The sequence below is a fragment of the Lepisosteus oculatus genome, chromosome 4 (genome assembly GCF_040954835.1).
Source record: "Lepisosteus oculatus isolate fLepOcu1 chromosome 4, fLepOcu1.hap2, whole genome shotgun sequence".
In the NCBI taxonomy this organism is placed as follows: domain Eukaryota; kingdom Metazoa; phylum Chordata; class Actinopteri; order Semionotiformes; family Lepisosteidae; genus Lepisosteus; species Lepisosteus oculatus.
In genome coordinates this window covers 26,301,764-26,312,503 of record NC_090699.1, presented here as the reverse complement: position 1 = coordinate 26,312,503, position 10,740 = coordinate 26,301,764, and the positions used below count along the sequence as shown (strand labels likewise).

General features: G+C 35.7%; 1 protein-coding gene across 1 annotated transcript in view; it reads left to right on the top strand.

The window, feature by feature from the left end:
• The first annotated feature begins 9,090 nt into the window (after positions 1-9,090).
• The window catches only part of ptprea (protein tyrosine phosphatase receptor type Ea), a 118,945-nt gene continuing 117,295 nt past the window's right edge, over positions 9,091-10,740 (top strand). Inside the window, exon 1 of the mRNA XM_069188995.1 lies at positions 9,091-9,183. The gene's annotated coding sequence lies outside the window, so the exon portion shown is untranslated. The remainder of the gene's footprint in view (positions 9,184-10,740) is intronic.

The following is a 10,740-nucleotide window of genomic DNA, read 5'->3' as shown; positions in this document are numbered from 1 at the left end:
GCAGCATCAAAATGCAGAAGACGCACAAAAGACCTAGGAGAGATTTTCGTGTTCTGAAGTTTACACAGCAGTGTGAGAATGGCTGGTAACTCATTGTTAAATTACTTATGAACTGTACAACAAAACGTTTCGGAATAAATAAAGGCCTCCATTGAACTGAATTACTGGCGCCTTTAAAATAACATATCTGGCATTGATGTATATGGACAGTTGTCCTTCGAGTTACAAACCAAGCGAACTTGTGATTTAAAAAATAGGGAAAGCTCCCACAGGGAAATATACGGCATTTTCCGCAGAACGCTCATGTAGTATTTGGAAACAGTAAACTGCATGCAGAAATCAAAGCAAGTAAATAAAAGGAAACACCTCTTAATTGGTTTATAATTGAATGCACTCTGGCGTTCTGTTGTCTGGAGCAAAACAGAATTGACAAGACTTTCGTGCTCCTGGTCGTGACACAATGGATGCTGGCAGCAATAAGAGATTCCCTCCTGTGCCCGAACGAAAACACCGTGACCTCAGATCTGGGAACAAATTATATCACTCAGACCACATTTTCTTCTTCTTATGAAGCAGAGACCTTAATCTAACAAAGAAAGCATTTTCTGTAAAACCGAAGCACTTCACACAGCGGCAAGTTTCCAACCTCTATTGTGATCAGCCCGGTCCAAGGATACGCTCTGAAATACAATAATGAAGCAAAATATAGCACATGTTTCATAATGTGAGTTCCCTCTCTACCAATAGACTAGGAGTGTGTAAGGATGTAACATGCAACGATGGTTTTCCCTTGAGGTTTTGCTTTAGTATTTTACTAGAAATTAACTTTTTTTTTACAGCGTTGCTGTTCTGTGTTGAACCACTATCTATTGTATAATCACAGTCATTTTTATACTGTCTCATCAACACTAATCATACACCTTGTAATGTAATATATTCTTGAGTGGCTGAATTGTTTGAAAGGCGTAAGTGTGTTTTTGATATCTCATTTTTGTAACAATGTGATTTTTTTCGTTCTCTAAACTCACAGAACTATTGCACTCTATAGAACACACAAAACGTTCTTAAACAGAGCAAGCCTTTCAAATATACAGTATTGTGCTCGATTGGCTCTCAATGTATTGATCTGAGGATCTCATCCAGTAGGTATTTGAAGGGGAATTGGCTTTAGAAGCCAATAACATGGATTGGCAGCTTCTTCCCAACACCCACCACTTTTCTTGTAATACAGCGCTTCCTGTTCTTTTTCTTCAGTTGTCATTTTGTATACGTGTGCTATTTATTTTTGGGAAACAATCTGCCTTATGATAAAATGGTTTCCCACAAGCCCTTCTCATATTTCTATTTAGAATAAAATGATAATCCGTATATTGATCAGATGCTTTAGCAAACTTATATCTAAACATGATAAAAATGTTTTATATGATCTAAAATTAATTGCAAAGTTTAATTATGACTCAATTTATTATATGTTATATAAAACGAACTTACAGTGTCTCATATTAGCTCCGACCGTTCTCTAAAAGCGAGATTTTAATGGTTCCTTTGATCACTAATGCCATTAATGTGTTACAAAATAATCAGTAGAAATATGTGTTTTCCTAGACCCTGAATGAGTGGGAGAAACCTTCAATGTTTTTATTCAATCAAACATTGAATAACATTTCAGGTGGGTAGCTGCGTCACCATGCGTAGGCTGCAAAGGAACAAGTAATAGGTTGATTCCATGCTGAAAAAAAGAAGAAAGAGAACACAACGTTTCGGCCGTGGAGGCTTGTTACATTGAATAATATTGAATAAAACACCTAAAGAAACACCTGAAGTATTCATGTTTGTTTATTTTTAGAATTTATAATATTTCCTTCTTCCCTGTGATCGTTTATCAATGGGGTTCGGTCTTTTTATATCGCATAGACTGGTATGTTTTGTTTTCGGAGGTTGGAAGCTGTTTCTCAAAGTCATGAGTTTTCTAATCAGGCGCTAAAGTGAATCGAAATTCGTTAATAACGGTAATGTCCCATAATCCCATAATCAGGAAGATACAGTATATAGTATATAGAGCGGCACTTTGAACATTCTTTAATACATGTAATTTTGCCTTGAAAATTGAAATACAGCACTACAGAAAAAGTTAAATTAAAAACTAATACGCAGTTCACAAAGTTATACTTAATGGATATTATTTGCGGTAGTTTATTGCTTATAAGAATGGACTAGTATGTAAAGGCAGTCATGTGAAATTAGTACAATTACTGCTTCATAGGCTCAATAAGAAAAAAACATTAAATTCAAATCACCATCTCGATGAGAAAAGCAGACTCCATAGATAAATTACTCTCATATGTATTATTAATTTATTATATTTGCTAATATAGAATATAATCAATACAATTTATTTTTGTAGTTTTAGTTTAGGAGTAGCCCTTTTTTCCTCAAAATCGATCACATTTTTATAAATAATCTAAAATGAAATTAATATTGTTTTTTTTTTCCTCTGGATGTGTATGTGGGAGAGCAACACAATCTTGGTTGGTGCAAGTATCATGTCACACACTGCTTCAATTCATATGTTACTGGTGTTTAATACAGAAAGAGTTCGGTAATCCTAAAAAGTCAACATTAGATGTCTTATACAATAGAAATGGGTCGCTGAACTAATAGCACTGATTCATCATAAATTGAATCATAGAGATGAGTCTGAATCAGAGATGAATCTGGAAAGAATATATTAGATGCATTACCTTTATTTGGAGGATAATCAATGGAGACTCACATGCCATAAAAGACCATCTTAAAATATTATAGTGCAGTGGTCTAACACTACACTAATGGTCAAACAGGTGCTTTCTATAATACAGAGAAGGACACACCAATAAGTCTAAAGGCACTCATTTTTTGTCTTATATTTTGAAAATGTAAATTAATGGAAAAACACAGATAGTCCTCTGAATGAAATAAAGAAACTGGTGTGACTTTTAAGTTTAACTTGGACCCAATAAAGTTATATTATTAAGCATAAAAAGAATGTCAATTCACATTATAGAAAATAAATAATCAGTAAGTGAAATAAAATTGCATTTGTCCTTATTCCACACTTATTTCATTATGTGCTTAATTTCAACACTTACAACCTAACATAACCATATATCATAATATATCATGCAAACAGAGCCATAACCACCAAATCCCCATCAGAAAAGGGCATAGTTCCCGTACAGTAATTCATCAGCCTTACTTTAGTTTTGCGCTGTACATGCACCAGTGCCCTTCACCAGCCCAAGGCAAATATTTACTTTAGCACCGGAATATGTCAGTGTGGCGAGGCTGATTGAACCCAGGCTCCCCTGACTGACCCCGGCACAGAGTGACAAGCCCCAGGGGCAGGGACTGGTCAATGTGCCTGCAAAGGGGACGTGCCCCATTGAGAGTCTGATGCTCTAAGACTATAATGAGAGGTTTCAAGCTCACTGGGTCAGTCTAAGGATGGGGATTCTTAATTAGAAGGCCCAGTTGTCCGAAGTTTAGAACCAGATTAATTTAATCCTATTTGACACAGCAGAAAAAGGAAATATTCTCCCTTTTCACTATGTTCATCTGTCCCTTGGCCCCAGAGACAAGGGAAACAACATTTCCTTAAAACTTTCTTCTAGAAAGCAAGACATTGGTCAACTAATATTTTCCTAGTTTTCTGTTCACTGGTCCAGTGTGAGAAAAGGCTTGCTCACATCTTCAGTTCTTGTCCTTAATTCGGCAACTAGGATGGAATTACTGGAAAAATAAAGTAACTTTAGCCTGATGTAGGACTATCGTTATCCCTGTGGGAATTTAATTTATAATATGGAAATTTAATGTTCAGTATCATTTAAAGGCAGTAATGTACAGAGATCTGACTTGTAATGTGATCTTCTTGAAAAATATATAAAACAGGGTAACTTAATTATTTCTTAACATTTCCTAGATTACTGTGTTTGTACACAAAATTGAAATAATATCATTCACTAGAAGAAGGACAAAACAAAACACCCACGGAGTTCTCTTTAGTATCATATTGCCTTCAGAACTATTAAGAACTAAGCTTGTGCTTTAATGCCTTAAGGCAAACAGCCGCTCAGTGAGTGACACAGGACTCAAGTGATGAATCACTGGTGTATAAAGTTGCACTCAGTAAGGTGTGAAACATTACTTCCATTAGCGTTTCTGAAGACATGAAGATCCTTTTAACTGATAATAAAAAGAACCTGTACTATTCTTGCACAACTCATAGAACAGAAATTGGGCAGAGCTCAATGCCTATGGTTCACATCACTGCTGGAATCTGCTGCTTATAAGTTTCGATACTTTAATTCAATCATCTACTGTTGAAGTGCAATTCTTCATACATAACTAAGCATTTTATGAAATGTCCTATAAGAGTGATATTAGGCATATAGTGTTCCAGAAGTTGCACAACCATTTTTCATGTCTTCTCCCTTTATTCTATAACTTCCAATTGAATTCTGGTCATAAGCTCCTTCAATATAATCCATGTGAAGTGCAGGAAATATTGTATGTGTTATTGTCCTGTAACAGTAATGTTATTTTAAGTTGTCGCATCTCCCAGATATGTAGTTCAAGAGTTGTATTTGGTCTGACAGTTTTGTGGTGACATAAGATAGAGAACCACATTTCAGCAGTTGACCGTATGTAATGTATTGGACTTGTTTAAGAACTGAACATTGGATATAAAAACTATAAAAGCACTCTCAAAATACTCCTCGAGCAATCCCTGCTTTTGCAATTCAAGTCTTTCCTGAAGGGAACAACAAATAGTTTGAGCTTGTAAACAGTTCAGCTTGTAACAGCTTTTAAACAGCCTCTTCCTAACCACCATGATTTTATTTACAGTTTTATTTCAGGCAAAACAAAATCTAATTTCTTCCAACTATGCAGTGTACATAACTCCATAACCCTTATGTCGTTTTCATTGTGGAAGACATGGGTTGTGCATGGGGGGGGTTTATAGCCTGGGTGTTGGAACAAGGACAAGGGCAACATGACATGACATTGTGTGTAACACAACACACACAACACAAAGGTTTTCCTTTATTTCCTTTTTCAAATAAATAATCATAAGCTATATACATGTTTGAGTAGCCACTAATACTAGTCAGTACCAATGGAATGTAAATTACTATGCAACATAAAGTAAATAGCTTTTGTAGTAGGGTAACGATAGTGATAGGCTAAACATCTAGTATATTTTTAAAAGACAGGGAAATGCATTCTTCAATCTTTCTGCAATATTCTAGATGTCTATTTACCCTTGCCACCCTTACTGCCCTGCTACACTATGAGCTTCCAGGCTCTTTAAAAATAAGCTCACATTCTTCAATTAATGCATTCAAAAACTAGTGGATTTTTTTCTTCTTTTTTACATACTAAAATTCAGCTTACATAACATTTTATTTTGCAAATACAATTAATTTATTCAGGCCTTTTAATATTGAAATCCGAATGCTTTCAAATCTTTTTAAAGGTTCTGTTCAGGACCAAGGTGAAGAGTATAGAATGAAGGTGTCAGCACGTAGAGTAAGAACTGAAAGGAAGAGAAGGAATTCAATGATTGGTTTGATAGAAAGATGTTGGCTTTCAACAACAACAACAACAAAAAGAAAAGATTAGCTTTTGTCACAAAGTAGCTTTTAAAGACAGAAGCCTTTTTTTAAGGAAAGCTGTTAGGTCAAATGAGTCCAAAGCTATTTGGGTTGGTTCGCATGGAAAAATGCTGTCCTGCAACAGTAAAAATATACATAACCTGTTTAGTGTTAATATTGAAAATAAATTGAATATTGACATAAAAAAATCCTCTTTTTTTGCTGGTATTTCATATATACCAGCACACCTAGAAATATTATATTGGGACTGACATGCAACCAGATAATTATATTATATATACTTTGTCTCCTTTCTTTACAACAGGTGACTCCCAGCTTAGTCCCATAATGCATAACAGATATATAAAGTTAATGATGCCATGCACTAAATACCCTCAGATAGACTGGGGACTAAGTCACTTAAATGATAAATTATACACAAAAATACTTTTCTGTGGTATACTTTATCTGTTTGATTAAAACAAAAGCATATGCTTCTGTATCTCTCAAATACAATAAAAAAAGAATGTTTACTGCAATAATGTTCATGGTTTCTTTGTGTTTTATAGGACACTAAAGGCAGTTGAGGCAGCATCTATAATCAGACTTTTGATACATTCAATAAGTTATGCATTCTCTGCTTAAGACAATAAAAATGAATTAGAATTTGGTAGGCGCTCTGTCCAAGTTATCTGGCTCAGAAAAAGCCCACCCCTGATTTCAGACACACCTCCCAAAAGGAATATGAGGCTATTCTTATATGACAGGAGTTTATTGGATCTTGATTTACACATGGAATGCTTCACAGAAAGTCTGTATATATGGAAAACATAATTTCTATATTTCGTTTCATTTACACAGTCATTACTTTTACAAATCCATTGCTTTAGTCAGTGACTCCAAAGTACCTTATCTTAGTACAAAAATGACAATTTGTAGGACAAGAAAAAACAACACCTGACATGAGAATTTGTCAAAAATGTCATTTCATTTGAAAGATGTAGCTTTTGAAATAGGGAACGTGTTAAACTCATCAAATTAGTTGTTTTCAGCATTAGACAGATTAACAGTTAAGCAAATAATTTAAAGCCTTGTAGATAAAATAAGATTTTAGTGGCGGACATGTTTCCACCGTACAAATATTGATGGATTTAAAAAATGAAAATAAAGAGTACTTTGTCATAAGAGATGGTAGACACTTTCTGAAAATTTTAAAAACATAGACAGCTTTGTTCTTTAAAATCTTTCCTGTCTTTTTATACTATCAATAAAGTGGTAAATATCAAAATCCCCATTTAATACCTCTATAACCAGATATGAGAGATTCTTAAGTATTCTACCATGCCACAAGTATTCACTGAACATAAAATAGGGAGAAATATTTGAAAAATGATATTTTTAAATCCAGGGGAAAAGAAGCTGCTTGGCTGTTTGACCTATTGAAGAATATGATAGGAAAGCCACTGAAAGGCTGATTATAAAGTCCCCTTTACCCTGAAATTTCACATCTGTTTGTACTAGTCAGCGAGATGAATTACAGAGAAATATCTTATATTACAGCTCAATCTCTTGAGGAAGCTAAATATTTAAGACTACAATATGATGACAGCTAAGGGCAGCTTCTAGCTGCTCAGGGTGGAAGAGACACTTTACTTCACAGCACTGTAAAAAGATGAAGAGTACATATGATAGCTGAGGCTAATGTCTTTCTATAGGCATGACTTGTATCAGTTACATCATCCTCCATACTGTGCTCATAAAAAGTGTAATGTATGGGGTGACAATGGTATGATGAGATACCTTTCCTGGGAACCAGCCATGTGGATAATTTAATACAAAAAAATATTGATCTCACAAAATGCTACAGCAGTTTAACTACAGTGTGAAAACACAGGAAAAGGTACCTAGCCTGAAACGTTTGCTCTACATACAGTAAGTATAACTATTGCACATGTCCTAATGCCCAGTGTCTCTTAGAGTGTCTCAAATGTGGTCTTCATTCTCCTTTGAATCATTTTTCAGAAATAAGTATGACATGACAAATTAACATATCCGTTTCTTATCTTCTCATGAGCAGTTCCGCTTCAAGATGTAAAGCAGAAATTAGCTTTTTTGTATGCAGTGCTTACATTCAATGAAAATGAGTCTCCTTTACTTTGTGATATCTTGTTTAAAACTTTTATTAGTGTTTTAATGTTATATTCACTCCTCCATCTGAACAAAGTGACCTGAAGAGATGTTCTTGCCTTTAAGGCAGAGTGAGTGCTAAGATCCTCTTTGTCAAGCCAGTTGTCCTTTTAAACACAGTAAACTGTGGCAGATCTTTACTGATCTACTGATAAGCATTTAAAGGGCCAGAACAGTTGGTCTGATTTCTGTTCCCAGAGGTTCCCTTCCACAGCTTGCAGGTGCCTAATAAGAAATGAAGGAAAACATCAAAAAAGGAACAAAATACCAAATTTTATGCGATCACAGGTCTCCTTCTCAGATTCTCATAGACGTGTAACATAGCAGAGAGACTGAAATAATGCTGTTTAATAATTTTCAGGCTGTCCCAACACACTGATTGCAGAATGCACTGAGATCAGTTTAATGTTTATAATTATGGGTAAGTCTCTGGCACTAGTGTTTCTACACAACGCTCCTCTTCAATATCCTAACTGATACCAGAGGCATAACTCAAATTGTATGACACTTTAGTAATGCAAGGTTTTTTTTAATACAAGTTTCACAGAATTGATAATTGCAAAAGTATTGTGAAGACTTAAGACTGCAATTGAGATCATTATCAATTAAATATTTTGATGAGTATATATATATCAGTATTGTGTAAGAAGCAATAACATACAAAATGTGTATAATTAAATAATCTGAAAGTAGAACTGTGGGTTCAAGCAGACAAATTAGTGTATTGGATAACAGGAAAACAATAAACAGTGAGATGTAAGTAAGATGTGTTTAAGAAATGATAGAAATCTAGTCTGTAAGCATTATGGACCTCTGTAACAAAAAGCAGTGAATTTCTTCATTGTTTCTCAAGCTGAGATGTGCCTTCAGAACCACGCACACTCTCCTATACAATCCAGTACGGTTATGTATTGTGACAGTTTTTAAAAGGAAATGACTTTGTTTCCACATTATTACATGTAGGCCAGCCACCATCTCAGCTGAGGTTAGAGGTTGTCACAACATCTAGTGTTGAAGTTTTAAACAGTACTTGGGACCCCACTAGGTGACAGCACTCCTCATCATCACTGTAAACCAGTGAAGTTATAGTGTGGAGTTCAGGGTTAGCTAAATATAACTACTTATCACTCTCATTCTGGCATTTACAGCTTTCAGCCTGTAGGACAGCAGTAACCGAGGATACTCTGGCGACATCTTAATCTGCAGTGATGCCTCCATTTTGGTCATCAGTTCACAACAATTATTTCAAGAGGTTGTCTGCAGCATGAAATAAAAGGGATGTGATTGCCGTGGACGTATGAGTGAAGCTCATTACTTCCATGAATGGAATGTTTTTCACCATCTCTTCATTCAATGACTGCTGGTAAGGTAACTATTTCTTTTTTTTTGTTTTAAAGAAAATTACCACAAGGCTTGAGAAACAAAATCAATAGTTCCACCAATCTAGAAATGAATGTGATAGTGTTTCTGCATATGTTAGTGCATTGGCTGTATTTTATGGAGATGTTAAAGGCACATATCATTGTCTAAAGAGGGGATGCCCTGACAGTACAAGAGAACGGTGGTCTGATTTTATTATTCTCCATCAACTCCATTATTTACTCTGCCTCGGCATAAATTTGTCAAAACAGTTTACAATTCTACTAAATACAAGTTAATCAGCACTAGAACCATGGCACGCAGCACAGAAAGTCAAGCCCATCAACTAATAGCATCCTGTACTTCCACTTCTGTGCTTTCAGATTGTTATAGAGAAAACAACATTCAAAATGCAATAAAAATGTAGCAGAGTTGTGAAATGCTTCAAAATATTTGGTCAAAATAAAGGAATACTTTAAAATGTAATCATACAAAAATATCCTAAAGGTTACTAGTTGTGCACAACCATCCATGACAAAGGTTTTACACTGGTGGCATCAACTCAACCCAGATGAAAGACTTGACCCATAAGCTGCTTGGGAAATCAAAGAGAAATGAAGCTACAGCAGTATTGCCAGCTGGCTTCAGCTCTTGTCTTTAATCCCTGAGAAGATGAATTTGATTCCGTTGCACAAATGATTATGGAAGATCCTCAGAACTTACAGAGGCATTGATTAATAACACCCTGCATCAGCCACCTGTGTTCTGTCATTACGCTCCCATTACAGACAGGAAGTGATGACAGGCTGCAGAGGAAGTAGATACCCCAGGGAGTTTACTTCTCCCACACTGCAGCTGAAGTCGACAGAACCTTTGAGAAGATTTGGAAAGTTCACAGCAAAAGCTTCTAGATCATTTAATATAGCAGTGCCTACTGTTTGTCCTGTATTTCATTAAAGGGTACATTAATTGTTAGACTATTAAATTTTCATATTATTTTTAGCTTTTGAACACGAGTGCTTTGAAAATGCCATTTAAAATAAAAATTATTAGTTAAAAACATATTTGTTAAAAAAACAGTCTAGTGTCACACAGTATTTTTTATTGAAGTGCTGTTACAGAATTGTGTAATCCCAAGTGAACACCTATAAGCATCATCTAAGGTCTACAAAGGGCAGTATGATGACATGTTTTAGGTCAGCAGCCATATCACTCTGCAACTCACAACTGGCAACCCACTGGAGCTAAGCAGGTGTGAGCCTGGTCAGTACCTGGATGGGAGACTTCTGGAAGAGGTGTTAGTGAGACCAGCAGGGGGCACTCACCTGGGTCCATATGGGTCCCAGTATAGTGACGGGGGCAGTATACTGTAAACAGGCGCTGTCCTTCGGATGAGACATAAAACCGAGGTCCTGACTCTTTGTGGTCATTAAAAATCCCAGGGCGTTTCTCCCAGGGGTGTAACCCTGGCATCCTGGCCAAATTTCCCATTGGCCCTTACCAATCATGGCCTCCTAATAATCCCCATCTATGAATTGGCTACATTACTCTGCTCTCCTCC